The sequence below is a fragment of the Oryctolagus cuniculus genome, chromosome 11, assembly GCF_051225735.1.
Source record: "Oryctolagus cuniculus isolate XC-2025 breed Fujian yellow rabbit chromosome 11, ASM5122573v1, whole genome shotgun sequence".
Taxonomy (NCBI): domain Eukaryota; kingdom Metazoa; phylum Chordata; class Mammalia; order Lagomorpha; family Leporidae; genus Oryctolagus; species Oryctolagus cuniculus.
This window is the reverse complement of record NC_142877.1, coordinates 57,055,010-57,081,111: the sequence shown is the minus strand read 5'-3', so window position 1 is coordinate 57,081,111 and position 26,102 is coordinate 57,055,010. Positions and strand designations below refer to the sequence as shown.

The 26,102-nt window shown below is 60.2% G+C and overlaps 1 long non-coding RNA gene across 1 annotated transcript in view; it reads right to left on the bottom strand.

Moving 5' to 3' along the window:
* Positions 1 to 26,102, bottom strand: part of LOC149123478 (uncharacterized) — a 427,738-nt gene that overhangs the window by 136,878 nt on the left and 264,758 nt on the right. The window lies entirely within an intron of this gene.

Genomic DNA, 26,102 nt, shown 5'->3' with positions numbered 1-26,102 from the left:
CAGTGGGGGAAGCAGAGATAGAAGCGGGGCGGGGGGCAGGAAAGAGGGAGGGGTAGGGGATGTGCTGGGGCTCAGCTGGGTCACAGCCACAAGCCCAGGCCCTGCATTGCACCTTCCGGTCCCCTAATGCCCAGGCAACACACCCACGTCCCACGCCCCCATCCCCCAGAGGTCTGAGTTCCTGGGGACAGGGCCGAGGGGTGCAGGCTGGGGCCAGCTGGCCTGGGTCTGGCTGTGCCTGCCTCCCTCTCTCTCACGTGGTGGTTTGTACTTCATCTTGTTTGCGGGGCGGCTGGGCCTGCTCTCGGGGTTTAATGATCTGTGCCATTATTTATAGCTTTGCGCGCCGAGAAACACACTGAATTTATCGCTTGCTTCTATAAATAACCCTGGCAAACGGGTGCCCAGGGAGGAAGGCGGGCGGGGGAGGGAGAAGTGAAGAAAAGGAGAGGTGGGTGTGTGGAGGGGAGGTAGGACTCCATGGACGCTGTCCCCAAAAAGGGGTGACGCGTCCACAAGGTCAGCAGAGGCTGCAGGGACCGTTTTGGCGAGTGTGCGCGCGAGCGCACAGGTGCATGTCAACTCGGAGGAGGCAGCCTGTGCCTCTCTGCGAGAGGAAAGGCTGTCGGCGTTGCTAGGGGCACATCGCGTGTCACTGCTTTGGTCTCAGAAGCCCTGTTGTCAGCAGTGGGGTTAGAAAGGCACAAGGCAGCCCCAAGAAAGGGCGGGTCTGTAGGCAGGTGCCTTGTGGGACTGGGAGGTGGGGAGTGGGGCAGGGAGCAAGAGCTGGGCTGGAGCCCGCTCCTGGCTCTGTGGTTGCGGTGACGGAGACTACAGCGAGACTGTTCTTCCGGTTGATGGATGGCGGAGGTGACAGGAGGAAGAAAGGAGGCCCGCAGAAGAAGGCCATGTACAAATCTGTGCATCTGGCCGGGCCAGGCCAAGGGGTGTGTGCGCCTCAAGCGTCCGCAGGGCAAGGGCCAGGGTCACCTGCCCCAGGATCTGGAGGGACCCTGGCTTGGGAACTTACAGGCTGCAGAGGTGATGTGAGTCCTGTGCCCACCCCGCCCCTGCCAGGCACAGCCTAGCGCCCAGCGCTGTCAGCCACCCAGAGCGAGCCTTGGTGCCTGGCAGAGGCTCCTGCCCACTCCCAGGACTGTCCAGGGTGGGTGTGGAGGGATGGGAGCTCTGGCACAGCCCCGCCAGAGGGCAATGGTCCTGCCTCGTCCTCCGGCCCCCCCAACGCCACAGTCTGCTCCCGCTGGCTCGGCTCAGCCACCCCGGCAAAGCTGCCGCCTCAGCCGCCATCCGCTCCGGGAAGCGCTGCGCATCTCTAATGAGGATATTTGCATATCTAACGAGGACCCTTCCTTCACAGGTGCTGGCAAAGCCCTCTCTCCTCGGCTCCTCTCCTGCCAGCTGCCACCCTGACCTGTGGCTCTGGGCGTGGGGAAGGGCCCTGTCTACTCAGCTGGGAGATGGGGGGTGGGGTCCCCTCTCTGGGTCAGAAGGAGTCTAGGTGAAAAAGCCCGTGGTGCCAGCTGTGGGGCCAGGCCCAGCACGAGCCTGGGCACAGGCATGGAAGGCAGGCAGTCAACACACCACACCACACACACACCCCACCCCCTGGGCCTGCACCACGCGGTGAGGTACCCCGGTCAGTGCCCCTATGCAGAACGTGTCCCAGGTTGCAGCACACGCCTGTGTCACACTCTCCCACACTCATGTCCTGGCACCGCCACAGGCAATTAGAGACAAATGCACCTGCACCCGGCTTCCTCCATGCAGTCCGGGCCCCCTCCCTCCTTCCCTTCTCCTGCCCCTCATGGAGTCATCAATGCCCCCCCCCCATCTATTAAGACACGAGAGGCCATTTTCTTTCTTTTTACTCAAAAAGGGGCCCTTACACTCAGATGAGTGACATTGAAGGGGATGAGAAAGGGCTGGGGCCAGGTTGGCAGGTAGGCCTTGGGTTAGGGCCTGGGGCCAGGTGGAGGGATGTCTGGGGAGGAGCAGAGCCAGGATGCTCAAGTCCCCACAAGGTCATTCTCAGGTTACCTCCCCCCCAGCCCTGACTCTCCTGCTGCACGCCAGCCAATCACTGCCCGGGGCCTCCCCCTTCTGGTTGGTCTGCCGAGCCACGTGACCCTCCCCCTCTCTGGCAGCTGCCCCCGATGATGGATGCAGCTGCTCAGCTGTACCTGTTGGGGGACAGGGACTGTGCGGCTCCTAATTACCTCCTTCTCCTGCGAGGGCTGGGGGCTGGGCTGCACCAGCGCCCCTCCCCCTTCGCTGGGGCTGGGGCTGAGCTACAGCCAGCCGGGCCTGGAAGCCAGCGGAGCCTGCACTGTCCCCCACCCCACCCCCCGGGGAAGGGGCAATGGAGTGAGGGGGCACTGCCCCGGAGTGTGCAGCCAAGGGAGGCTTTCTGGAGGGCTGATGGAATGAAATCACATCCCAGCCACGTCAGTGACCTGGCAAGCCGGGCATAGGACTTTCTCTAAGTCCTCCCCACCCACCCCCACCCCAAGGGTAAGGTCGGGGTCAGATGTGGAGGAGACCTGCCTGGCTCCCGGCCCCGCCAGGCAGGCACACTTCGGGGCAGGGGCTGGAAGGCTTCTCAGAAGGCAAATCAGATCCTCCTTTGCCGGCAAACAGCTCCGAAAGGAGGCTGTGGTCAGAGGAGGGGGCTCTGGAATGGTTTCTTGGGGCCAGGGGGAGGTGGCGTGGGAGAGCTCCGGGGCAGGGCTGGGGAGGGCTGGCACTCGCTCAGGATGGGGGAGGACGGCAGAGCTTCTCCAGGTTCCTCCACAGCGGCTCTGGGTCACAGCGATGCCCCAGGCTGGGCCAGCGGGATCTGTGCTGATTCTGAGACCTCAGGAGTCCTGAAGTGCAGATTCTCCAGGCAGGGGAGGGCGAGCGGAGAGCTGGTGAGGAGCACCAGGTAGCCTGCCTGCCAGGTCCTATTCCCTGGGTGGCAGTGGAGGTGACGACGTGGCCGCGAGAGCCACCGAGCCCAGGAGTGACAACCCAGCCAGGGCTCATTACTCACAGTCCCCTGTCTGCAGGGGGCTTTAGAGGGAGAGCGCTGGCCTGAGCCCCTTGGCACTCCAAGCCCCAAAGTGGGGATGAAATAAAGCAGCCAGGCAGGTGGGCGCCCCGTGCCCCCTGGGGAGCACTCCTCTCAAGGGCCACCTGTCTGGCATTTTCCCAGGTGCATGGTTCTGAGTCTGCCAGACTCTCCTTACCCTGCCCCGCCCTGGCCCTTGTCCATTTTGGAGCATCCTGGCTGTCTCTTCACTATCGGCCTGAGTTCTGAGGCCAGGGTGAGGAGGAGGGACGCTCCCTGTGTTCCTAGATGTACATACCAGGCTGCTTATGGAAAATGGAATGGAAAGATAAGTTTACGTTAGTGCCAAAGCATTTTGGAAACCATGTATCCTAACAGCCTTAAAAAATATATGTACTATGAAAAAAACTGCATGGGATTCAAAAAATCTTTTGCACCAAAATGAATATTAAAATGTATTTTTTGGGGCCGGTGCTGTGGTTCACTTGGTTAATCCTCCGCTTGCGGTGCCAGCATCCCATGTGGGCGCCGGGTTCTAGTCCTGGCTGCTCCTCTTCCAGTCCAGCTCTCTGCTGTGGCCCAGGAAGGCAGTGGAGGATGGCCCAAGTGCTTGGGCCCCTACACCTGCATGGGAGACCAGGAGGAAGCACCTGGCTCCCGGCTTCGGATCGGTACAGCGCCAGCTGAGGCGGCCATTTTGGGGGTGAACCAACGGAAGGAAGACCTTTCTCTCTGTCTCTCTCTCACTGTCAAATAAATTTTAAAAAACATGTATTTTTTAAAAATTAATTTGATGAGTAAGAAGAGAGAGAAACAGCCATACTTGGGAACAGAGGAAGTTCCCAAGCTCCCATCCGCTGGTTCATTCCCTAAAAGCCAGCGATGGCTGCTACTGGGCCAGGCTGAAGTGGGGAGCCAGGAACTCAACCCAGGTCTCCCCTCGGGGGTGGCAGAGACCCAAGTACTAGAGCCATCATGGGTGCCTCCCAGGGTGTGCACTAGCAGGAAGCTGGAGTCAGGAGTGGAGCCGGGCCTCGAACCCAGGCTCAGTGATGTGGGATATGGGCGTGCCAACCTGCAGCTTAACCCCAGGCCCACTTCCCGCCTCCAGACGAACGTCTTTTAATTCCGTTCATCTGTGGACATTTCGCAATCTCTGCGTCTCGGCTTCTAGGGGTCTCTTGTGCGCGCAGGGGTGCTGGCAGCGCTCTCGCCCGTTCAGAGTGGCTGTAGGAGGGGACAGCAGGGGCCGGGAGCAGGTGTTGCATCACCGCCCCACTGCAGCAGACCAGGGCAGTTTTGTGACACAAGCTGCCCTGATTTTAGCTCCTCATCACGCATGCACCCTAGAGACGGGGGCGCGCCCACGTGCTTGGGGCCTCAGCCTTTTTCCCGGGTGGTCTTCCCTGGGAGCTGCTGCCGGGGAAAAGTTCCCACTAACCCCTTAGCGAGCACCTCCCCTCACTCTAAACCAGAGCGCCCCCTGACCCCCCAGTGCCCACGGAGTGACATTCAAGCTCCCCAGCCCTACTCAGGGCTTTCTCTGATCTGCTCGCAGCCTGCCTGTCTCAGCCTCGTCTCCCACCATCCTCCCCCGGGGTTGGGGGTGGGGGGAGGGAACTGTCCTGGGGAGGACAGGGCTTGCGCACGTAGCCTGGATGGGCGGGGCAGTGCCCTCAGCTGGTCACTACTGGGACAGGCTCACCTCCTCTGAGGCATGTTTGCCCCGCCTTTCAGCAGCTTCCTCTTCAGCACTGGGGTGGGAGGGCCGCATCCCCCCACTTCTGCATATTTACTGCTCTTCAATTCCAGGGTGTCTGACACCTGCGGGTGTGATTAGCTGAGAACGGCATCCTGGACTGGATCAAATCCCCCCCCCCCCCCCCAGCTCTTTGTGGCTGTGTGACCTGGAGCCAGCAGCGTCACCTCTCTGGGCACCATGAGGAGGCTGGACGCCCTTGCTCTGAGCCTCTGTGTTTCTGCAGTGGCGAGGACGGAGACGCACACTTGGACATGGGTGGACGGATGGGCGTGGGGCACGTCCTTTCCAGCACGGGGTTGGGAGACTGGCAATGGTAACTGCATGGAAGGTTCGCAGCCCTGGGAGGAGGCGGACTGGTGTCGGGAACAGGCAGGTCCCAGTGATCCTGGACTGCTTCCTTTACTCCCTGCACCTCAGTTTACTCATATGAAGAATGGGCTCAGCGGTACCCGCTTCTTCTGGACTTTGGAGGTTCCGTGGGTCAAAGCTTCATTCACACGCATGGCACAGAGAAGTGCTCAGTTATCTGGGGAGCTGTAACTGGGCTGCCTCCCTCCTCCCTTCTCTGTGGGCCTCTGCTGTTCTGTTGATCGCTGGGGAGACTCCAGTGTCTGGGCTGGGGCTGCAGGATGCTGCACGCCCAGGCAGGGTTTCCCACCCCACTTCTGCCTACATCCCGCCTTCCATCTGACCCTGACTTCTGGGGTCGCTCCCAGCCTGAGAAATGTCCCCTTACCTCATCGCTCTTCCCTTCCCTGGGAATACGGAGGCCAGGAAAATGCCTCAGAAATGTGAGGAAGGGGAGGCACCCGGGGAGGGCGGACCCTTGTCCTACATTGCGGCCTCAGGCTCGCTTTCCCACGCCGCCCCTGGGAGCGGCTGGGTTGGAGGCCCCGGAGAGCACCCTGAAGCCCCTGAGTCCTGCCAGAACCCAGAGACAACAAACTTCCTTTTTCGGGGAGCTCTGGCGATGCTCAGGGCACCCCAGGGTCCCAGCTTCCCAGCCCCTCCTCACTTGGTGATCTCCAAGGACCTTTGGGGCATCCAGGCTTCGCTCTGTTCCCAGAGACGCCTCCGAGCCCCGGGCTTGCTGGAGGGGCGGGAGCTGTGGGAAAAGCGAGGGGGGAGCAAGTCCGGCTCTGGCAAGAGGGCGTTGGTGGCTTCTCCCCTCCTTGGAGCAGCGGGAGATGCAGGGGGGAGCAAGGGCAGGGCAGGGTCAGCAGTCTGCTGGGGGCTGAAGCGGCCCCGAGCGGGAGCCAGTGGTCCCAGGAGGTCAGTGCCAGCGCGGGGACTCCCTGAGCCTGGCTTGGCTGTGGGCCTTTGTGAGTGACAGTGAGAGGCCTGGAGGCTGGGGCTGGGTCCCTGGCGTGCCTGCAGGAGGCCTGGCCAGTCACTCAGAGCCTGCCTTAGCCGGGGGGCTGTCCTGGCCTGGGTTCTCCTTGCTCCTCTCTCCCGATCTGACTTAAGATCCGTGTTCCCCGCCTTCCACAACCTCCCAGGCTCCCCTCAGCCCCACCTCCCCCTCGGTAGTTCTGTGTGTACTTCGACTCTGGGAATCCAGCTCTGGGGGGAGCACTTTGGGAAAACGGGATGAGCCTGCCTCGCCTTGTAAAGCAGTCCGACAGCTTGCAAACGGCCTGTGCTAAATCGCCCCTTCAAGTGAAAATTAAAGCAAATGTCTGTTTTATGGCCGTGTTTTCTTGCACGGCAGCTACGGAGGGAGTGGAGGCGGCTTGGAACGGCTGCGTGGGATACCTGGGCAGGTAGAACAAGAACTGAACACAGAGACCCCCGCACGCCCCCGGGCCGCCCTTGTCTGTGTAGGGGGGCGTCTGTCACCCTCTCCAGATGGCCTTTCTTAGGCCCTCCTTCCTTGTCTTCCCAAGGTGGTTTCCTTCCGTGCCAGAGGTGCAGCCCAGTGAGCCCCCTGGCCAGGGTCTTGGTTTGCTGCTGGGGTGGGGTCGGGGGGGAACCCTGCTCAGCCTTCCCACCCCCACCCCCACTCCCTGCTCTTGCACGGTTTTCTCCAAACCTAGGCCGTTTGTGTGTGTTGGGATCCCCAGGGAGTTCTGTTGACTAGAACTTATCTAAAGCAATTGCAATGCACTTAGTAACGCAGAAGGAAACTACTGGTCTACCCTGGCCCCTGCATGGTCCAAACGAAGAAATTATGGCCGCAGGGGCCGTGTTGGGACAAGACCCTTGTGTGGGTGATGGATCACCAGGTCTGCCTGGCTGCCTGCGGAACCTGGGTAAACAAGTATACAGCAGTGACAAGGGGCCCTGTGTTGTCACCCCAGATGCTGTGCACCTCCCCTGGGCCACCCCCTGGGAAGCCCCACGACTGCAAGAGCCGTTGTTGTTCCTAGAGGGAAACTAAGGCATGGAGAGGAAGAGGGGCCGAGATTCCGCCGCAGTGAAGACGGACGCTGGCCCTCCCCCTCTCCGGGGCCTGGGCACTCAGTCCCAGGAGGTCACCCCGCCCGCTGACCGAGGGCCACCCGCCCACTGAGCAGGCTCTCTGGAAGCTGCTGAAGGCTGCGGGGCTCCTGCTCCAGTGGTGAGGCGAGGTGGTCGGTGGGTACCTTGCAGAAGGGGGCTTTTCTAAAGGAGGCCTGGAGGAGTTTTTGGAGACCCCAGAGAGCTACATGGGGGCTCTCAGCAGGGCAGCGGCTGTGCAGTGTTAGGAAAAATCCCCTCCCTGCCGCTGGCGATGTAGTTGCCCACCTAGGAGAATGCATGGTGGGTGGCTGGACGGGCACAACTGCCAAAGGCGCTCGGTGACACCATCCCACCCCCACCCCCACCGCCCCAGCGTCCCTTCCACCCTGCGTATTCCAGCCTCTCCTTGGAGGCTGTGCTGCTAGAACTTGATGTTGGTCTGGCTTCCTCCTCGGAAGACAATTTATGGCGCCGTGTCGGAGACTCCTCTTTAATGAAGTTGCAAAAGTAGGTTAATGGGCTGTGGGTGTTTTTCATCCCCCTCCCCCTGCCCCATCGCCACCCCTGGGCGGATGAATGATGCCTCCCAGCATGATGCCAAGCCGGGCAGGCTGGAGATTCGGACCTGGGCTCATTTGCTCACACATCCCCTCCTGGGCCACCCGCTCAGCCCCTTGGGACCAGGAGATACCCTGCAGCCCACCTGGAGGAAGGGGCAGGGGATGGTGCAAGGACAGGGCCCGAGGGAGCTGGAATTATGGGGAAGGGGGCAGCAGCTTAGCCAGCAGGACCCAGGGAACTCTGAGAGCTGAGGCAGGTGTTTGGAGGAGCAGAGCTCCTGGGAGCCTGGGTGGCTGCTGTCCCTGCCTCTCTCCTGCATCTCTGTTTCCCGGTCCCTTGCCAGGCCAGGTGTTTGCTAAGCTAAGGGTGGCTATAAGTGCGAGTGACACTTCCTTTCCCACCGGAGCCTCTGGGCTGCAATGCGCCCTCATCCGCGCTCACCCGTGGCCCATTCCCCATGGGGCCCTCCCTTCCCACCTGTCTGCCGGGTCCTCGCTGCATCCTTCCCTCTCTGGGAGTTCTCCACTCACTTGCCTGGGTCCAGGATGAGGATCTGACAGGATTAGGGTTTCCCGGGGTCAGAGTCCAGATCTTTCCTCCTGGATTCTCCGCTGCCTCAGCAGCACCCTGGGGGACCCTTGGGAGAACCGTCCTGCTCCCTGGGTGCCCCGGCCCACTGTCCCTTCTGCAGGAAGCCAGGGGCACACACAGCCCACACAGCATCCAGCCTGCAATGCCGGGGCAGCCAGGGGGGCGGTGTTTCTCCATTCCAGCCCCTCCCTGCCATCAAAGGAGGCTTTGGGGCAGGTTTGAGACCTGAGCCCAAAGTCCTGGGTGGGGGTGGGGGTGGGGGTGTCCTGCCACCTCCGAGTCCTCGGGACCCTGGGCTGCCCTGTCCTTCCTCTTCAGATGCCTTGGTCTTTCTCAGCATAGCTCCCTCATCTCTCCTGGGCACAGGCACACAGCCTTTTGGGTAACCCTGTGGAGACCCCAGTGGGAAACTTAGAAAACTCCAGCAGAGTCTCCAGGGCCACTCCACAATCACACTGCAAACTCTACACAACACCCAGAATCCACCATAACACCCCGAAGCCCTGTAGTGACACCCAGAACTATGGGGCCCAGGAGATGCTCCAGCCCGGCACAGGTGCCTCGGCTCCAGCCCTCGCAACAACGTCCCGGCCCTCCAGGCTGGTCTTCCATCTCCCAGCCTGTGCTTCCTTTCCCGAGCCTCACAGAATTTTCTGGAAGACCCCACGGCCTTGCCTCCACGAGCTTTGCTGGGGTTCAGGGAAGAGTGGGCATGGATGTGGGGTGGGGCAGGGAGTGTGGAGGACTTAAATTGGGGTCTCTAAGAGCCCTGGCTCTCTGCCACGGCATCAGAGCGTCTTAAGGGACAGGCTGGAATCGGCCGGGCCCAGTTTTCTTTGGAGCTGAGACAACAGAATGAGGAAGGGGCTTCTCTTTCACGGGGTCCCAGCTGAGAGCCCCCTGTTGTGAGAGTCCGGGAGGACAGTAGGCCAGGTGGCCCTTAGAGGGCCAGGGAGTCCCACGGACTGTGCTAGTTTGTACCCAAGAGATCGAAGTCCTGGTGCTTTTGGGAACATTTCCACCAATGAATAGGAGCCAGGACTCCTGGGCCCCCCGGCTGAGAGCGCGCGTGCACACACACACACACACACGCACACACATGCAGTGCTGACCTGCTGGGGGCTGGGAGGTGGCAGTTCAGAGAGAGGGGACACAGGCCATTCGCTAGTCTGATGAGAGGCAGGGGGACTCCACCAGCACCGATTTGGGAATAATAGCTGGAAGAGTGTTCACTGCAGGGAGGAACAAGGGGAAGTAGGAACCAAGTTCACATCAGGAGGGCTTCCTGGAGGAGGCTGGGCAGCAGGGTGGGGAATGGTGGGAGGAGAGTTGGAGAAGTTTGGGGTGAGGACTCTGTGGCTCTCAGGGGGGCGAGGCTGGGGTTCTAGGCCAGGCTCAGGGTTCAACCCGCAGAGTCAGCAGGGGGCTGCCTCTCTGGGTGTAAAATCCTGAGCAGGAAAGATGGGTGAGCGTGGAGTTGGAGCCCAGGGACCCCTGGTTTTGCCCTGGATCTCAGCAATTCACACAGACCCCAGCGCCGCACTCCTCTAACCAGTAAGGACGAGATGCAAACAGGGCACGTTCCTGGCTTGTGAGAGGCTCTGGCCGCTGGGAAAACCCACCCGGGAGGAGGCTGTTTGTTCTCACAACGGAATGCATTTAAGAGTGTCGGTGAGGGCAGGAGTCTGGTGAAGACCCCACACCCCACACTGGAGTACCTGGGCTGCAGCCCCGGCCCCACTCCCAATTCCAGCCTCCTGCTAAGGCGCACCCGGGGAGGCCGCAGTGACCACTTAGGTAGCTGGATCCCCATCACCTCCGTGGGAGACCTGGATTAAGTTCCCAGGCTGCAGCGTTGGCCTGGCCCAGTCCCAGCCATCGCTGATGTTTGGGGAGGGAACCAGCAGGTGGGAGCGCTGTCTGTCTCTCTGCCTCTCAAATAAATGAACTTAAAACAAAACTGAACAGTGTCAGCCCCTCCCTAGTGCTGCCAGCAGCCAGCCCCTCCCACGGGCCACAGTCTCCCATCTGTGAAGCAGGGGCAGTGGCATAGGTTCTCTCGTGTCAGCTGAGATCGGGGACGCCAAGGCCTTGCCCAGGCGTCCAGCACGCTCTCAGGGTGAGGGGCGGAGGCCCCGGGGGCAGAGGAAGGACGCCATGGGGTGGGTCAGGGCTGAGGTCGCTGTAGGCACGGATCCCTGCAAGGGCAAGGTAGCAAGCCCGGCACGGTTCATCCCACAGCTTTGCCCACAAAGGTGATGTGCCCTTCCCCTGCCCAGCCCAGCCCCGGGGCTCTGGGGACCCAGCCCTGCTCACTGTGGGGGCGGGGCTTCCAGGGGGGCAGGGGCAGAGGGGGTGGGAGCCTCCCTTCCGAGTGGCTCCGAGCCGAGCACAGCAATTACGCGGCAGGATTTATGTCCCTTTGCCTTTAATCGGAAACTCCATGTCAAGAAGAAAAATCTGCACTGTCCCCCGGCCCGGCTTCCTGCTTTATCATTATTATTGGAGGAAGGTTGATTTGGAAACTTAAAGAAAAGTGGGGTTGGGGGTGGGAGCCACCAGGGAAAGGGAGGTGCGGGGCAGAAGGGGCGCCTTCTTGCTGTCTGTCCTGCTTTGTCACAAGAAGGGGACAAAGAGAGGGCAGGCTGGGGTCCGGGAGTGCAGGCAAGCAGGGACCAGGGGGCGCGAGTAGCTCCAGGGATGGAGGGGCAGCTAGGAGCTGGTAGACACTGGGGGGAGGGAAAGTGGCCGGCACAGGGACAGCCAGGGGCTGAGGGGCCTTGGGGAGAGGAGGAAGAGACCTAGGGTCAAGGTGGAGGGACCCTGTGTGTGGGGGGGTGGAGGCTGGGGCAGGTGGAGGGACTCCCAGGGCCATGTGGGCGGGGAGCAGGGCGTGGCTTAGACACAGGGCTTGTGGAAGGGTGGGGGAAGGCAGGGGTCCTGGAGGGAAGAGACGTCCCTGGTGCCAGCAGGCAGAGGGAAAGGGGCCAGGTGCTTGGACCGCGGACCCTGGGGTTGGGGCGCTGTCAGTCTAGACCTGCTCCCCCAAGAGCTTCTCCTTCTCTGGTCCACACAGGGCCTGAGTCCCCAGCTCCAGCCACAGTCCCAGGTCTTCTGCTTCCCCTCTGGGAGCTGTTTCCCAGGTGGCTGGCTATGCTGAGTGGGGATGCTCTTGGCTCTTGGGACCTTTGACACCTGGGATGGAAGCGTCACGGGGGACAGGCCCACCCCCATCCACCTGTTTGGAAGTCCCCCTGGTGTCTTACCTGTTATCTCTCCTGAGGCCGGGATTGCCCTCTGAGCTGTGCAGAGGGCACCGGCTCTGGGTTCGAATCCCATCTCTGCCACTGCCTGCCTGTGCACACCCCTCAGGGGCTCAGGTTTTGCACCTACAACACGATGATAGTAGTGTTTCCAAGGCCAAAGTATCCAGCACATAGTAGGCCTTCTAGGCATGCAGTAGGCCTTCCAAAGATCCTGCCCCTCTTTGGGGTTGCACACCCTGCATAGGCAACCTCCCTACAAAGCATTGCTGAGTTCTCTGTGTGTCCTTGTTGGAATCTCGTGGAGCCCGGCTGGGGTGCAGAGGGGCTGCGTGCCTGGCCCAAGGCCACCCAGCCCAAAGCTGGAGCAGCCAGCTGTGACAACACACTGGGGGCTTAAGATCTTCCTGGGGTCTCCTTGTACCATCCTGCCTGGAGCCCCACACCAGCCACTGCTGATCCCTGGGACCCGTGGCTTGGGGTGCTTGGTGGAGAGTCTCAGCTGCCCAACCTCCTGCAGCCTGGCTGTGCCCGCCCTCCGGCGCCTCCTCCCCAGCCCCACAAAGAGGTTTTATAGCCGTTTATGAGCAATTTCTGTCCATATATCACCGGAGATATATAGCCAGGCAAATATTAGGGACCCAAGTGGAGGTTTTAAGAGGCGAGTTTTATTGCTGCTGAAAGAAGGCGTGATAGACAGCCTGCGGAGACCCCCCCCCACCTCCTGCCCACCGGCCGGGCGGTGGCAGCACGAAACCTGGCTGTGACCATGCTGGAACACCTGTAACCGTGCTGGAGTGACACGCAGGCACCCAGGGGTGCCCTGGAGGAGGGAGGTGTGCACAGGCTGGGGGAGGGGTCTCAGAGGAGGCTGGAGGTCCCCAGCTGGCTGTGCAGGAGGACACCGGGTGCCCACCCACTCCCAGGAACACGGAGCTGACAAACTTGGGAGAGGACTCCCCCCACCCCACCGCCACCCTCTGGGCCGCTGGGAGAGGCTGTGCTGTGTGACATTGCCTTTCGCTGGAAGTCTTTCAAAACTGGATCTGAACAAGGAGACCCTGCCCTGAGACAGGGGGCTGAATCACAGGACGGCCTGTGCCCCTGGGGATGCTGAGGGGAGCCCCGCGGAGGGCTCTGTTCCGCTGGGTCCCCTGCCCGGTGCGGGTGGCCGGGCGTGGGTGTGCCTCGGAGCCCTGGCTTGTGGCGTATGGCAAGAAGCTGTCCCGGGGAATCCTCGCTCCTGATTTAAGCGGCTCCGACAGTTTTATGGCGCCTCCTCGAGTGAGCCCCCAACGTTGGCCGTTTAACTTTTTAGCGTCGTTTAACGCTTAGACTCGGGCGGACAGGCAGGCCCCTCGGCCCCAGAGGCAGCGGCACTAAATCAGGACACTCTGAGGCCCCGATAAATAATTTTTACAGGGCACGCAGCCCATAGATCACCCGTGGGGGTGGGGGGAGAGCGGCTGTGATATTTCAGCCGATTGTCATATGTGGCTACCCCGGGCTCTGACTTCGGGTCGGCCACATGGCAGCCGGCTTCATAACCACACAGCCCCACACAGCCGTGGGAAGGGGAGCCCGTGGGGAGGGGAGCCAGGAGAGGCTGCCTCCCCCTTGGCCTGCTGCCTTGTGGGGTCCTGGGGGCCAGGCAAGGTCTACAGAGTGTGGGGGCCCCAGCACCAGCTCCTCTGGTGCTGGGAGAAGGGACGGCTTGAGGGCAGGTGGCAGATGGGAAGAGAGAACTTTCTGTAGCCACAAAGTCAATTTCAGAGCACCCCACCACCACCTCCAAACCTGAGGCCCCTGTGAGAGCCCTGGCTCGGTGGAGGGCAGAGCTGATAGGAACCCGGTGGCAGGCCCCTCGGCCCAGGTCCAGCGCTGCAGAAAGAGAGAGGAGGGTGCAAGGAGAGGGCCTGAAACAGAGGGAGGAGGCCAGGTCAGAGGAGGGGCCAAAAAATGAAGGGAAGACACTCGAAGACTCAGAGAGAAAACCCGCAGCCTGGGATGCCGGCATCCCCTCTGGGCTCTGGTTTGAGTCCCAGCTGCTCCTCTTCTGATCCAACTCCCTGCTAATGGCCTGGGAAAGTAGCGGAGGATGGCTCAAGTGCTAGGGCCCCTGCATTCACACGGGAGACCCAGAAGAAGCTCCTGACCCCTGGCTTCACTAGCCAGTTCAGTGTGGAGGAGAGATCTTTGTATAAAGCCTGGTGCCAGCAAGGTGGACGGCGGTGCCCGCAGCCCCAGGCAGAGCTGCACCTGTGCCTGGCTACCTCAAACCCCGCACTCCCTGGAGGGTGCCCTCCCGTCAGCTCCCGGCCCGGGTGTCCTTACACCAGCTCCACGCTGCTCCCCCCACCCCGCTCCCCCCGTTCTGTGCCCTTGCCCCGTCCCCTCATCTGTAAGATCCTGGGATTTGCGGGGACACTTAATCCATATGGAGCTGATTCATTCCCATCTAAATCATCTCCATGAGCTTCCCTAAGAGCCCTCTGATGTGCCAGCCGCCATCCCTCTCCTCCGGGTGATGCTGGGCTGCGGGCTGCCCGTAAACAGCCTCAGCCGCCATCCATCCATCCCGGCCTCGTCCGTCAGTCCTGCCACCGCCATCCATCTCTCCTCTGGCCCCGCTCCCCCGCTCCGCCAGCCCCTCCATCCACGGTCTGCCCTTCTGTGTGCCCTTCCTCCTCACGCCCCTCAGCCTGGGCCTGGGTAGGTGCTTCAGGGGTCATCTCAGCCATCCCCCTGCCTTCAGACAGCAGCCTGACCTTACCCTGGGCTCAGCAAGACAGGGGTACTCCTGGCTCATCACACTGAGGAAGAGGGGGCTCCCTGCTGAGCATCTTCCTGTACAGCCTGGACCGCTAGGGAAGTCCTCTCACGCATCTGGCCTGTGTGTGGGCCTAAGATTCTGGGCTCTAGCCAAGCAGGAGGGTCCCCAGCGTTTGCAGCGCGCACCAGCGTAGGTTAGCGTAACAGGCAGGGTGCAAGAGCAGTGCACGGGGGCCGGTGTGGGTGACGCGGCAGGTTAAGCGGCCACCTGCGACCCTGGCATCCCATATGTGTGTCTGTTCGAGTCCCAGCTGTTCCACTTCCATTCCAGCTCCCTGCCAATGTGCCTGGGAAAGCAGTGGAAGATGGCTCAAGTGCTTGGGACCCTGCACCCACGTGGGAAATGCGGAAGTTCCTGGCTCCTGGATCCTGGCTTCAGCCTGGTCCAGCCCTGGCCATTGCAGCCATTTGGGGAGTGAACCAGCAGATGGAAGTGCTCTCTCAATCTCTCCCTCTCTCTCTCTCTTTCTCTCTCTTTCAAATAAATCTTAAAAAAAAAAGGGGGGGCAATGCACGGCTCTACCCTGTCCCCCCAGCACAGTCTGGCCCAGGACCAAGCGTGCAGCCCATGCTCAGTGCCGTCTGCTTGCTCGCCACCATCCTGTGTGTCAGCCTCAGGGGGTCTGGTGGCCTCACCCACGTGCCAGGGAGCTTTCTGGTGGGGTGACCCCAAGGGTCTGATACAGAAGGCTCAACAAGCCCAGGTCATGGCACCTGCAGCTGGGCAGGTGTGTGGCCAAAGCCGAGGAAGGGTCTCTCACACCTGCCCCCGCCCCGCCACCCAGATGTCCTGACCCAGGTCTTCAGGCAGAGCTTACACAAACACCCTGACCTGGTGGCCAAGGGGCTGAGGGGGATGGGGAGGGGCGTGCCAGGTGCTGGTGGGGCCTCCTGTCGGCAGGGCCTCCTGCGTGTGTGTGTGTGTGTGTGTGTGTGTGTGTAAGGAGCAGGTGTGGAGGGCGTGGCCCCTGCCAGCCTCAGCCTCAGGCATCCCGGCCCCTCCCCTCGCAGGTTCTACCTCTCAGCCTGGAGTTGGGAATTCTGAGAAAGGCCTGAAAGTGTGGGGGGAGGGGTTTCTGCTGGCCCCTCGGGAGAGCAGCTGGAGACAGTTCTGTGGTCCCTTCAGTTTCTCCAGGCGCAGCGGGAGTGGGAGCTGGGAACAGGTCCACCTGTCCCTGGAATGGAGAAGTGGGCTGAGACTCAGGTTACCCTGCAGGGGGCTAAGCTGGGCATGGGTGGTGGGGGTGGAGTCCCAGGGAGGAGGGAGGGCAGACCTTGGGACAGGTGCATCCTTCCCTGCCTCCCACGGCAATGGGAGTGGGAGGGGCAAAGCAGAGGAAAGGGAGCCCATGTGTGTGCCATCAGGAGCCCCTCCACGGGCCAGCCCCTCCCCAGGACCCAGGGCACCCTGCTGAGCACCTGCCCTGCCCCCAGCCCAGGGACACCCATGGAGGGACCCCTCTCCCGCCCTCACTGTTTCCCCTGGCACCTTCCCCTCCTGGTTGGGCCCCTCCAGGGAGTCACTGAGAGTGCACAGGAGAGGCGGGGCTCTTCCAGCTGCTACCCAGCTGTGGGGAGCCCTGGCCATGCCCCTCCCGCCCCCTACAGGGAGCGGAGGGTACAAGCCTAGTGAGAAAGATGAGAAGGATGTGGTGGAGGCAGAGGGGCTGGGGGCCCGTGGGGACGCTCACCACTTGCCCCAGCTGTGTGACCACATGTGTGCGAGGGAGGGGCCTTCCAGGTGGCAAGGCCCAGCTTCAGAATGATGGAGTGTTTCTCAGCCCGAGACATATGGGGTATAGAAGACCAGGCAAAATGAGGAATTATTGCCAGAGAAAGAGCACGGCGAGTGGGGAGGGGGGAGAAAAACTTCCAGCCAGGGACGCCCAGCAATGGCCCCTCCATCACCACCACGGGCTGACCCCATCTGTGCTGGGCTGGATTAAAGCGGGGGAGGGCGGCCTGAGAAAGGCCCCTCGGAGCCTCCAGCGGGGGGGAAGCTGATCCCCAAAACGTGCGTTTTCCCGAGATCAGCCGGCACCAGGGGAGCTGGGAGCAGCTGGTCAGACTCCCCAGGTGGGGCGGCCTCCTGAGCTTCCCCATCCTGTCCTGCATCCTGGGGCTCCCCCCACCCCGCTCAGTGTGCAGCTCCCCTGGCCTCTCTGCTAGGCCCTCGTCACCCACCCAGGGAGTCCCAACCTCTTTATTCGCCTCGAAAATTCTCCTCTCCTCATGCACACAGGGCTCTCACCCTCATTAAAGGCCACTCACCGAGGTCCCGCAGGGTCCATTGGCGAGCTGGGCTGGGGGCTTGGGCTGGCAGGGTCTGGAGATGCTCTAATCTGTCTCTCCTCCGGGGCCCATCAGCCAGAGTGTAGGCCGGGACCTCCACGGACAGGCAGGGGTGCCCGTGTTTGTGTGGGCCCCTGCTCGGCTCCCGGCGCGAGCTGACACTGAGCCTTGACAGTCCTATGTCCTGTCTTCTCGAGGGAGCATGCACAGAACGGGCACGCTGTCCTCCCCAGGCGTTACCTCTCCCCACAGCAAGCAGCGCCTGGGGCTGGCAGTGGCAAGAGCTGAGGTCTGTAAAGCTTTAGGGACTTCCAAGGCTTTAGGGAGGAGGAGGAGGGGTGGCCTTGAACTTCTCACATTCTGGGCCAGCAGAGAGGCCTGAATTCTGCAAGAGGGTTACTTCCACCCGTGGGCTCCGGCCTTTTGCAAGAGCCATGACTCATGCACTTTTGGTCCAATTATATTCGCAATTTCTTAGATAATCGTTTGTGTCTTGGCCAGCAATCTGGTTCTTTCCTGTTCGTCCCACGATCTGGAAAACCACCTTCGGGACCAGAACAGAGAAGTCAAGCCATGGCCAAAAGGTCACCCAGCAGCAAACCAGCAAGGAGCTGACGACACCCCCATTCCCCCATCCCCCATCCCCTCTCCCCTTCCCTGGGTGTGGAGGGAAAGGATGTGGTCTGGGGGAAAGGGTGGGGCTGGTGAGAGTGAGAAGAGCACCCCCAGGCCAGCTGCCCAGATCCAAAGGCGCACGTGGTGCGGCCGTCTTCACAGCCAAGGGCCCTCCCTCCCCCAGGAGAAAATCCCACAACTGTGCAACATCTGGATCCAACCACAGCCATGAAAGCACAACATCAAACGAGGGTTTGCTGGGCGACCCTCCCCACAGGCTCTGGTCCAAGAGAAACTGCAGATCCTTCTGCTTGAAGCTTTCAAGTGTCACAGAGCCCGCGAGTGTGGGACCGCGCCTCACTCTCCAGACACAGACGTCCCGCGCGAGCCATGGGCCCGATAACCCCCAGCAGGAGAGGCCCTGTGTGACCCGACCGATCGCAGAGGCTCTGGGGTTTAAAGCTGGGATGAGGGGCTCCAGCAGTTCAGGCTGGGGGCTGGGGGGCGAGGGGGGACAGGTGGGCCTTTTACAAACGTGCCTACATCAAAGGTTTGAGCCTGCTCCGGCCCTGCCCCGGCGCCTCCGGGGGGACGACAGCAACGATTTCCGCACATAACTGCACGTAGGGCGGATCGCAGTCTGAGAACTTCTGGGGAATGTGTGTGGGGGGAGGGAAGGGGGGCTCCCCCAGGGGGGAAAAAGGGCAAGGGGGTTTCTCCTTTCCAAAATCGCCTGCCCAGACCCAGGAAAGCGGGGCCAGATGCTGCCTCCCTCCCTCTCTGCCCCCTGTGGAGGGAGAGCCTGGGAGGGGGTGCATTCTTCCGAGGGGGGTGCGGGGGCAGCTGCAGCAGTGGGAGGGTGGGAGCCAGGTCGGGGATGGAGAACTGTGGGGGCGGGCGGGAGCGAGGCGTCTTCCCCAAAGGCGGGGAATGGGGATTCTGGGAGGCAGCGGGCTCCTCCCTGCCCGGGCCCCAGGCTCTGGCTGGTGTCAGCAATCAGGGGGCCACTGGATACTCTGCTGGTGGGGCGGCATGGGTTAGGGAGGCACCCCAGATTCAGCTGGAACTCCCTGAGCGTGAGCGGGAGGCGGGCGGGGCTGTTGACACCACGTGGAGGGCATTCTTTGGGAAGCCACAGGTTTGTTCTTGCAGTACAAGGCGAGCTTCAGTGAGCAGGGCTGTGGGGAGAAGGGGCACCATTTGCCTACCTTTTGCTCACAGCGCACCCCTCTCCCCATGCACAGAGGGTGTCCCTGACCTGCTTCTTCCCCTTCTCCCCTCGAGAGGGTTGGTGTGTGCACGCTGCTCCCATGATGCCCTGGGCGCAGCTCTGCTGTCCCATCTTCCCACGTTACTGTCTAAGATCAGTTTGTGGTTTCTTGCCTCGTCTGAACCGTCAGGTGCCTGGAAGGCAGGGACTTCCTGGTGCTCCATGTGCCTGGCAGAAAGCAGGTGCACAGGGACGCTCACCTGCTGCACCAGGAAGCCAGGGACTATCCCCACCCTGGACGTGGGCCCCCAGCCCAGCGTAAGGGAAGAACTGGGTACAGGGAGGTCGGCTGGGGGTGGCTGCGCCTGTCCTGTGAGAGCCAGGGTCGCAGTCTCTGATGATACAGAAGCTTTGTCAGAGCCCTGATGGCCAAGCCTCTCTGGGCTGTCCTGAGGGAACAGGGCAAACAGGACACCGGGAGGGCCCCTGGCCCCTCAAAGCGAGGATACAGGGGCCCACAGGGCTCAACAGTCTGAGACGGTCGGTGCTGGAGGGCCATGCTGCGGTTACAGAGGCCATGGGCTTAGGGCAGACAGCAGAGGAATGCAGGAAGGAAGACATCCAGGCAGGATGCACCTGCTAGCCCGAGTGGCAGGGAGGACCTGGGCCATGGTAAATGGGGACTGTGTGCCCCCTCCAGCACCCACGCCATCCATCCCGAACTAGGGTCTTACATGTTCCTCTGGTTTCTAAGCCCAGCCTGACTGATGCTCCAGCCACAACCTAGCACCAAGCTTGGGTCAATCCAGCTTTGCTTCCTCCCCTCAGGGTCCTCCCCGAGGCTAGAGCTGCCTTTGAAGTGGATGGAAAGATTGGTGAGATGTGTGCTGAGCTGTGGAGGCCTTGAGCCCTGTTTTGGAACCTGAGGTGTTGACACCTTCATTGTCAAAACTTGGGTTGAGGGGATGGCACTGTGGCACAGCAGGTTAAGCCACTACCTGAGACGCTGGCATCTTTTATGGGCGCCGGTTCAAGCCCCGGCTGCTCCGCTTCCAATCCAGCTCCCTGCTAATGCGCCTAGGAAAGCAGGGAAGGATGGCCCAAGTGATTGGGCTCCTGCACCTGTGTGGGAGACCTGGCAGAAGCTCCTGGCTCCTGGCTTTGGACTGGCCCAGCTCAGGACATTGTGGCCACTTGGGGAATGAACCAGCAGATGGAGGATCTCTCTTTCTCTGTTTCTCCCTCTCTCTGTAACTCTGCCTTTCAAAACAAAACAAAACTCCTTTTTTTTTTTTTAACAGGCAGAGTGGACAGTGAGAGAGAGAGACAGAGAGAAAGGTCTTCCTTTTGCCGTTGGTTCACCCTCCAATGGCCGCCGCTGATCCGAAGGCAGGAGCCAGGTGCTTCTCCTGGTCTCCCATGGGGTGCAGGGCCCAAGCACTTGGGCCATCCTCCACTGCACTCCCTGGCCACAGCAGAGAGCTGGCCTGGAAGAGGGGCAACCGGGACAGAATCCGGCACCCCGACCGGGACTAGAACCCGGTGTGCCAGCGCCGCGAGGCGGAGGATTAGCCCAGTGAGCCGTGGCACCGACAAAAACTCGGGTTTATTACACTTGAATACTGCAGGAGGCTGACGGGATGAGAGGCGTCTCTGGGTGGCAAGGTGGTGTCATTGCTCAGTCCCTGGGGACACCAGTCTCTGTACTCCTGCAGCACAACTGTAGGTGGCACGGTTCTCATAGCATTCAATACTCAAGATGTCCCCTCTGCCCCTGGAGTTATGAGACAGTAGACCGCCCTTATTCAGGGTTCTCTCTCTTAAAATTATTTCTTTAACAGGGTGGGCATTTGGCAGTGTGGGTAAGACACCACTGGGAACATGCACACTGTGTACTGGGGTGCTTGGCTTCCAGTCTCAGCCCCTCTGCTTCTGATCCAGCCTCCTGCTAATGCCACCTGGGAGGCAGTAGGTGATAGAACAAGTAGTTGGGTCCCTGTCACCCACATGGGAGACCCAGATTGAATTCCTACTCTTGACTTTGACCTGGCCCAGCCCTAGCTGTTGTGGGTATTTGGAGAATGTAACAGTGGATGGAAGGTGTGTGTGTGTGTGTGTGTGTGTGTGTGTGTGTGTCTGCCTTTCAAATAAGAAAATCTTTAATAATAAATATAAAATACATAATACCTGGGTGGCAGGAATCCAATCACTTGAGCCAGAACTGCTGCCCCCTGGGGTCTGCATTAGCAGGAGGCTGGAATACTGAGCAGAGTGGTGGATGGAACCCAGGCACCCGGATGTGGGATATGGGCATCTCAACCTGTGTCATAACTGCTAGGCCACACCCCCCACCTTGGGGTTCTCCTTAGCAGCCCACACTGGTCAACTCCAGTGCAGGCAACAAACACTTCAGGGAGGCATTGCCTGGGGACAGAAAGGAACCAAATAATCCCAGAGTTAAGCCCTCATGAGAAGTGGGCTCCAGGGAACAGAAGTGGCCTCTGGGAACACGGGACCAGGGAGCAGCGGGCAGTCTTAGGCTAGACAGGCAGGCAGGCGAGGAGTAAGTCCGCCCACGAGGGAGGAGAGCCGTGCCAACATCCCCCAGCTGCCTGACATAGCCCACATGCAGCACCCGGGGGCCTAGGACCGCGCAGGTGTGCGGCTAAGCAGAGGTGAATCTGTACGTCGCTCTGCACTGCGCTCTGCAGTTCTGGGGTTCTTGGAGGCAGAGCGGCCCAGCCACACGGCTTACACTGTGCATGAGAATTTGCTGGAAGCTGACCCCAGATGAGGGTCAGGAATTTGACTCCTTCTTAGGGAGAGTGAGGTTCATTGTTTAGGATGAAAAATAGCAACCAGGTGAGAGAGGGGAGGGTCATCAGGCAGGATAGATAACGCGCTCCAACTGCGCTTCCGGAAGCGTGGGGCGAGCACCGCGCCCGGAGCCACCCGGCGAGGAGATCCCCTTCTCTCACACGGCTGCTGTGACACAGGCAACTTTTTGTCTTCAGGGTATATGACTTGGATTTTAAATTTACCTAACTGGTGACAAATATTTATCCTTTGACTTTTTTTCAAAAAGGATTTTATTTATTTATTTGAAAAGACAGAGAGAGAGAGAGAGAGAGAGAGAGAGAGAGAGAGAGAGATCGTCCATCTGCTGGTTCACTCCCCAAATGCCTGTGACATCCAGGACTGTGCCAGGTGGGAGACAGGAGCCAGGAGCTCCACCAGGCTTCTCATGTGAGTGGCAACGGCTCAAGTACTTAGACCATCCATCTACCGCCTCTAGGATGCACCAAGAAGAAGCTGGATCAGAGGAGCAAGTGCAGGACTCGAACCAGCACTCCGAATATGGGCTACGAGCGTCCCAGGTGGCAGCTTAACCTGTTACACTACAACAGCCATCCCCAAAGTAAAATTAAATAAATATTTAAGATTAATTTGCTTGAGAAAGAGAGAGAGAGAATGTTTTCCATCTGCTTGTTCATTCCCCAAATGGCCACAACCACAACAGCCGGAGCTGGGCTGATCTGAAGCCAGGAGGCTGGAGCTTCTTCTGGGTCTCCCACACAGGTGCAGGGGCCCAAGGACTCCACTGCTTTCCCAGGCCACAGCAGAGAGCTGGATCGGTAGTGGAGCAGCTGGGACTCGAACCAGCGCCCACATGGGATGCAGGCACTGCAGGCGATGGCTTTACCTGCAACCCGTGCAGAGCTGTTTTAATCAATAAAGGTGCACCCAGAATAAGAAAGAGTTCTCTTACGGTGGCTGTGCTGAAAGACAAGTCTTGCTTGTTCTGTCATGTTTGTTTAAAGAAGGTCATCCGAGAAACAGATCCCGTGTTGCAGTCTGTAGTAAAATAGTGTAATGTGATGTTGAAGCTGTGTGCACATCGCCTCCTCTGGCTAGCGTGAGTTAACGACTTTGATGATACAAAACACATTCACTTTTGCAGAGGGAGGGAGTGGGGAGGGGTGTGGAGGCAGTGTCTACACAGGCAGACCCAAGTGAAGAAATGGCTCAGTTGTCCAGGGAGAAGCTTTGGGTCTCCGTCTGGGTTGCCCAGGGGTGGGTGCCTGGTGTGGCCGTTTAAGGAACTGCCTGGGACATCCACGTGTCATAGCCACGTGCCAAGGTTTACGTCCTGGCTCGGCTTCTCAATCCAGCTTCCCGCTAATGCACACACTGGGAGGCAGCAAGTGATGGCTCAGGTCGATGGGTCCCTGATGGAGCTGCTGGCTCCTGGCTTTGGCCTGGTCCAGCCTCTGCTGCTGTGGACGTCTGGGGAGTGAAGCAGCCGGTGGGAGATGGCTGTCTCTCTGCCTTTCCAGTAGTCACGTGCTCTGCTCTCCACTCGGGACCAGCTGCTCTGTGCTCATACTTCCAGAGGTTCTGGGAAACTGGAAGTAGTGTCCACGGCCCATTTTGGGGGTGGGGTTAGAATTAATTTCTTAGCTCAGTTTCTGGATCATTTCCCTACCAAAATCAGTGTGATGTCTAACGGCAGGAATCTGACAGCTCATAAATTACGTAAAACTATATTTTTCACAAAAGCAGACTGAGTGAGGTCAAAATCAACCTTCAGGGGCAGGCGCTGTGGCGTAGTGGGTAAAGACACTGCCTGCAGTGCCAGCATCCCATATGGGCGCCAGTTCAAGACCCGGCTGCTCCACTTCTGATCCAGCTCTCTGCTATGGCCTGGGAGGGCAGTGGAAGATAGCCCAAGTCCTCGGGCCCCTGCACCCACGTAGGATACCTGGAAGAAGCTCCTGGCTTCTGGCTTTGGATTGGCACAACTCCAGCCATTGTGGCCAATTGGGGAGTGAACCAGTGGATGGAAGACCTCTCTCTCTGCCTCTCCTCTCTCTGTGTAAATCTTTCAAATAAATAAATTAATCTTAAAAAAAAAAAAACACTTCACATGCAAACTTGTTCATAGTGATTATTAGTGAGCCCTGGTGAAGCACTTGCCCGTGGAGGAAGTTTCTGGAACTTTCCTTTCCTAAGGAAATCTTGAGGCTCTGTCTCAGGAACACCGCCCGGCCCGCGTGGTGCATGGTGGCGTCTGTGTTTCTGGGCTGGAGGCAGGTGTGTGAGCTGTGCGGCTGGGGCGGGGCTGAGGGCGAGGGCGGACTAGGCGCCCCCAGCCCTGGGTGCTCCCTTCTGGCCCAGGCAGAAGGCTCAGCACTCCTTCTCCGATGGAAAAGGCTGCAAACTGGGGTTTATTAGGGGTTGAGACTCATTTTCCCACCCTTACGGCCCTGATGACTCCAAGCCTAACTCCAGCAAGGGGCTTTCTCACGGTTTTAATTAGACAATTAATTTTTTATTGGTTCATTCGATTTCCAGAGCCGATTCCACTCGCCCTCTTGTCCTCCAGCTGCGAACAGCCGAGGGGAGACCGGGGCTCGCGGAGGGGCCCAGAGAAAAAGCCCTGCCTGCCTTTGAACTGGTCTCCCCAGCGGGGAGGGGCGGGTATCACTTCGCCTGTCGCCCTCAGCTTGTCCAGCCCCAGAGATGCTCTCCAGAGCTTGCTCCAGAGCCTTCTCCCAAGCTCTGGGCTAATTAGTAACACAGGGTGGGGGTGGGGCCCGAGATCCATTAGCAGCCTCCCTGTGTTCGATCCTGGCCGTGCTTGGAGACTGTTTACTCTCTAGCCAAGGGATTAGGACGCTGTTTGAGTTAGAAGGGCAGAGAGAGGCCAGGGCTGGGCTCTGTCCCTCACCTGTTTTCAGGAGCTGGGATTGGGGGCAGGGGGACCGGCACTGAGCCGGCTGGAAAAAAAAAAAGGGAGAGAAAGCTCCCGCCCATCCGTGTCTCCCTATTCAGCTCCTGCCTTCACCCAGTGTTCACCCCTCACAGGCAAATAGCAACCGGCTCAGAAAGGTGGGAAGGGAGGAGGCGTGGAGGAGGTGGCTGTGTCTGCGGTTGGAGTATGGGGAGGGTCTCACGAAGGAGAGGAGGATCCCCGACCTCCCAGAAGCAGGAAGAGGCGGCTAGACTCCAGGCAGCACTTCCGCACTCTGAGCCTTGGGAATGGGTGGCTCCTTCCTTAGAGTTCCACAGTCAGGCAGCAGTAGGGTTTACTGAGCAATGCAGCTCCCAGGCCTAGAAATGGAGGGGACCGACAGGGCTGTTTCCTCAGGTGTCCTGTTGGTGGGGACATTGTCACTCGTTGTTTCAGCACTTGGGCTCTGCTGGGAGTGCCTGAGAGCCCGCGCAGGCATAAACGCGCGCGCACACACAGGAGTCACACTCCCAGCCCAACCCACCAGCACCTGCAGGCATGGATGTAGGCTCAGCCCGCTGAAAGAATTAAGTAAGCCGTGGCTGTCTGGCTTAGCACCTAATGCACCCACGCATCACGCACGGTGCCAGGGTTGGATGCCTCGGGCTTCAGCTCCTGACTCAGCTCCCTGCTAACTCACACACCCTGAGAGCCAGGGCTGATGCTCTGGGTTCCTGCCCGGCTCCGTGGGAGACCTGGGTTGAGTTACAGGTTCCTGGCTTCAGCCTAGCCCAGCCCAGCCTCAGCTGTTGTGCGTGAACCAGTATATGGGAATTCTGTCTCTCAAATAAGATATTAATAAGCTGGAAGCCATCCACGGACGGGCCCTGTGACCCTCCCTGATCCCCAGCCTCCGCTAGTATCAAAGCCACAGGGAATGGAGTAAGCAGGGAGCCCCACCCCCACAGCGTGGGGCTGGGAGAGCAGGAACCTCCCTTGGGGGCCAGGCCCACAGGACCCGGAAGCAGGCATTCCATTTAATGGGTTGGGAGGCACGCAAGGATCCCTGGTCCCCCCTGAAAGCTCAGTGTGCAGAGTCCAGGCCTGGGCTTCGCCCTGCAAGCAGCTCTCTCCTAGTTCTGGTGATCACCTTGCACCTTCCCTGGGTTCCGTGCTGGGCGCAAGTGCGCCTTTGGGAGGATGGGCCTCGTCAGGCCCCAGGCCTGCCCCAGGTGGGCAGGAAGGTGGGTATTTAGGGATGCACAGAAGGGGTCATTGAGAAGCAAGCCCAGGGTCCTCCTCTGATGTTCCAGGCCAGAAGGAGTGAATCCAGACCCCCACGGCTCCGAGCACTGGGTGTGTTCTGGGGTGGAGGGGGCGGTGCTGTGTGTGTGCCTGGGGATCCTGGGAACAAAGGGGCCTGGAGGGACAGACTGTGTGCCTGGGGAGTGGGGTGGCGGGCAGCCAGGGTGGGCACTGGAGGGCTCAGGGGAGCCAGCAGCCAGCACAGCTGCCCAGGCTTCTGCTTGGAGAGGTGGGCAGGAGAGGGGAAGGGGTTGCAAAGAAAGAACCGATCGCTGCTTCTCCCAGCTCCCAGGCCCGGCAGCGTCTCCCCCCTGCCCTGTCCCTGCACCCAGGTCTAAGATTGACGGGACTGCAGCTTCTCTGGGCCCTGGGTGGATTTGAATAATTAAGTCATCTGGATTCTTATGATTTACCATTTTCAATGA